The 4520-nt window shown below is 31.6% G+C and overlaps 1 pseudogene; it reads right to left on the bottom strand.

Moving 5' to 3' along the window:
* Nucleotides 1-375: 375 nt before the first annotated feature.
* Nucleotides 376-1577, bottom strand: LOC139882103 (uncharacterized; annotated as a pseudogene).
* Between the last annotated feature and the right edge of the window lie 2943 nt (nt 1578-4520).

The raw sequence follows: 4520 nt of genomic DNA, 5'->3' as shown, positions 1-4520 counted from the left end.
ATTCTGAAGGATAAACAATGACCCGAGAAGTGATTTTTTTCCAATTGTCGGAGAAGTGATATTCAATACATCTTTTCATATATATACACGTCATCTATAATGGATAGTACATAGTTATATTCTATAATGCGCATAAAAATTATTCGCAATTTCATTTTTGAATGTACCTTGTAGATCAACTATTCATATTATGTCTAATCCATTTAATTATTCGTCTCATATTACTCACAGTCTATTGTATATTCATATCATTTTCCTAGTTAATTACTATCTATGGTTGAACCAATTCCAACTTGTAGCCACGGAGAAGAACCTCCTAGGGTGTTCACGCTTTTTAGCTCGCTTAATTTAGCAACCTTAGTCTTACCATGACCCTCATTTTTCATCATAAATATGCTGAAGATGAAGATGACTTGGTTGAAGATCGGTGGAACTCGATGCTTGGTGATTATCAACCGGTGCTGGAAGGTTCAGATTAAGATCGAGATCAATTGTTTCAGAATTTTCATTGACGAATTTACTCGAATTTCTCTGGATTTGCTCAATCTGATCATGAAACTGGTGGAAATCATTAGCTGTCAACGAAGCAATATTAGAAGCATCTGATATTGAGTTAGGAGTGAACCAATGACATCTTTTATGTCCTCCCAACGCTTGACCTGACGAAAAAACTCTATTACAAACAGAACATTGGTGCACTTTCGATGTACTCTTCTTTGAATTTGAATGGTCAAATCCCATTTTCGATGGAAAATACGATTCGTCATTCGTGATCGTTGTATCTTGATCGATATGTGAGGAGATACTATTGTTATGATCATTTGATACTTGTTGTTCAAGCTTTGCTGCGAAACACCTTTAACTTTTTTGTGACTAGCTCTGTGGCCACCTAGAGCTTGGTGAGAACTAAACACTTTCTTGCATGCGTTGCACTCGAACATTCCCTTACTCGACGACGGTCCAGTAACAGCTTTACCCTTGTCAAATGATTCAACAATTATTGGAGGAGCCGTTTCATCAGTAGTGATAATCAATGGCTTGTTATTAATTTCCAAGTCCTTATTGGCTGAAGCTGAAGATTCTGCAGGCTTCGTTGTCGTCGCATGTCCAACGTTAGTTGAATTAGATAACAACATGAGGCAATTAGCAAGATTTTCGTCTTCACTCGATGCATATGTGGAATTATTAGTATCGACTTTGGCTCTAAATGATTGTTTCCTTTTCGTCCAACCGAAATTTTCATCCTCTAATCCATGCGAGGACGCAAAACTGTGATCATGATCATTAATGTAAGCACATTTTCCATGCTTGAGAAAAGACTTCCATGACGAGAATTCCTGTCCACAATTTTGGCAAGAACGACAACTCTTTAAACGATTAGGGTTTGTTCTCAATGCGTACATGCGTTTATTAATCGGCGGTCGGCCACCATTCCGGAGTTTATCCTCCGAATCAGCACTCTCGCCGTCGCCGTCGTCATTTTCTTCATCATGGGATGATATCTCATGAGCTCTCATGTGACCAACTATGGCTTTACCATCTTTTGATTGTTGATCCCCATCTAATAATAAAGGCATAAAAAAGAAAAGTAAATGGCTTTTTTTTTTTTTCAAGCGAAGTTTTGTGTATAAATGGTAAATTAAAGAAAAATTACAATGTGGAAACCATTGAAATTCAAGAGTGAAGATGAACTTTTGATTCTCTTTGTAGTGAAGTTGTATGGTTAAAGGAGTCGGCAATAATTAGTACGCGGTAGTTTTTAGTGGAGTAATTAATGGTGATATGTGGAGAAAAATAAACATGTAGAGGGGTAAGAAGACTTTTTCTAAGGCTGGCACCGCCGCAAGTCAAACAAAATCTAGGGAGGACCGTACAAGTAGAGGAAGTGTAATAGAGAGAGAGAGCTAGAGTGAGTTTGAGAGAGGTTAATTAATTGTTACTACTAATTAATTGTGTTTAAAAATTTATAGATATGTTTTGTGAGTGTGTGTGTGAATGAAGAGAGTTGTTAGCAAAGTGAAAGTGGTTCTAACTGCCATACCTATTAATATCCCTTCAATTCCAAGCCAAGAAAGAAAACTACTAATCCCTCGTTTCCCCTTAATTGTCTGTCGGTTGGTTTAATATTGCTTCTCCACACTTTTCTCATTCATCATTAGACTCTTAATCCGTTTTTCCAGCTCAAGTTTCCTTTAATTATAGACATTCAATTCAGTTACTGTAGAGTAATACAGTATAAGTCCATTTTAACGACTCTTCTTGGTGAACTTGTTCAAGCAATTTTCCTTGACAGTGTGACATAAATTCGCATATTTCTGTAGATTTTAATATATATAGCACACGAAAATACTAATTTTTCTAAGAATTTAGAAAAAAAAAATATGAAAGTTAAATTTAGCAACTGTGAAATTACATGTAGTATTGTAGTTATAATTTCATGTATTACTTTATTCATATATAATAAAATTACAATTTCAATGAAAATAATTTGGGATAATTACATGCCAGATCCTAAACTATATTCAGATTAATGCTTGAGTCCCTAAACTAACTACAGTAATTCACATCTAACATCTGGGTTCAGCCCGTTAAATCGTACTACATGGAACTAACGTATCCGTTAATTACTCCATACATGCCGTGGTAGGTGTGTGCAGTGTGCTGATTGTTTGGATAACTGGACTTGAAAATCATGTTATTGGAAATTGAGAAATTTTTGGGAAGAAATTTCCCATCTCATTTTTTATCACGCGTGTATATTAAAATTCATCTCTTTTAATGAATGGCCAATTTTTTAAAATTATATATTTATCAATTAATGTTATGTATAGCTAAATGATGAGGTGTTAAGAAGTTATTAGAATAGCTCATTGGAAATGATCGTAAGTTTGATCTTAGCAACTGTTAGTCAGTTTATGGACTCGAGCATTGATTTAATTATAGTTTGGGGATGCAAGAGTTTAATTATCTCAACAAAAATAATGATGTACTAATGAAATTACTGATAAGGTATTTTCCTATCATTCATCAATATAAAAGAGGTTTTTTCCTCTCTCAACCCATTTTATATCATTAGGTTTCAACTAATATTACTTGTCGGCATATCTTATAATTTAATTAGTTTGAGATGGTAGCTTATTAATTAAATAAAAAAATTGGTAGACTATCTATTATCTATTAGTAGAAGAAAATACATGATGTAAATATATGATGTTAAAACATTATATATCATGTATGTTGGGACCAAGAGTATATATATACTCTTAATTAAATAGTCCAATTCTGCCCGAGGTCATGGGGAAAACTTTGTTTTCTAGTACAATTAAAGCTCATTTGACTCAAAACTTAATGAGAAAATGTTTTTTAATCATAATGCTTACTCGGGCAGTTCAAGTACTCATATATAAGCTTATTTGACTACATTAAAATTATTATTATTATTTTTTTTCACTGTAATAGAACTCCATAAATAAATGAATTGATGGAGATTTTCTCTTCTTTTAATTGGGCAAGCTTCATAAACATATAACTGATCGATCGACTAGAGTCAAGATTTCAGAAATATATTTAGTTGGTGAGTTATTTGATGGATAGATAATGAAATTAATTAATTATAAGTTACCATCGATCGATTAACGCGTAAATCAGTTTAACCATGAGTCCAAGTTGAAGCAATTAAGTACATTTCAGCTTCTGATCGAAGGCGAGGCTTTAGTCTCAGATCAATCGACAATTGGGTTTTCTAATTTACTTCGATGCAAAGCATCCGTCCAGCTGACTAGTCACTTAATTAAGTAGAGCTAGTGATTAAAGAATTTAAACAGAAAACCTCTGCAGTCGTTATCGAACAGAAAAGAGTAGAGTACTCTATAATTAACCAATTTTATATATCTCTCTAGAAATATTTATTTGAGTAAAGTTTATAATTAAATTAAAAAAAAAATTATAAAAAAAGTAAGAATAAAAACTTAGATGTTCAAATATATAGCAGATTTCATTTGCAAATGACATGTGACTTTTAGAACTAATTATTTCAAAAAAATAATAAAAAAAAAGTAAAATTCTAGTAAATATATAATTCTCAAAAATCAAAAGAATTACAATTGATGTGTCATATATTCTAACTAAAGTTTACCACTAATGTAGTTTTCATTTTTTTTCCATATCGGTCAAATACTTCATATATATTTAAAAAAAAAAATTACTACATATTATTATAACATAATTTTTACATGATCCATTTACATATTTTACTCTTCAAAGTACGGACCGATCATTAACTAATAATTTAAATAGTATGTATTAGTTTTTATGAATGTACGGACTGCTTTTATTTTCTGAATAAAAAGTAAGTCAGGTTAAATATTTATTTTATATTTCACAAAATGTTTTCAAAATAAAGACTAATTTTTATTTTATTTTTTATAATGTGAAAACTAAAGAAGAAAGAGCTTATACTTAAATAAACAATCACAAATACACTTGGTTGCTAGTATATATTTGAATCATTCGATAGAATG

Source organism: Rutidosis leptorrhynchoides, unplaced genomic scaffold (genome assembly GCF_046630445.1).
Source record: "Rutidosis leptorrhynchoides isolate AG116_Rl617_1_P2 unplaced genomic scaffold, CSIRO_AGI_Rlap_v1 contig228, whole genome shotgun sequence".
NCBI classification, from domain to species: Eukaryota; Viridiplantae; Streptophyta; class Magnoliopsida; order Asterales; family Asteraceae; genus Rutidosis; species Rutidosis leptorrhynchoides.
This window is presented reverse-complemented; position numbering and strand designations above follow the sequence as displayed.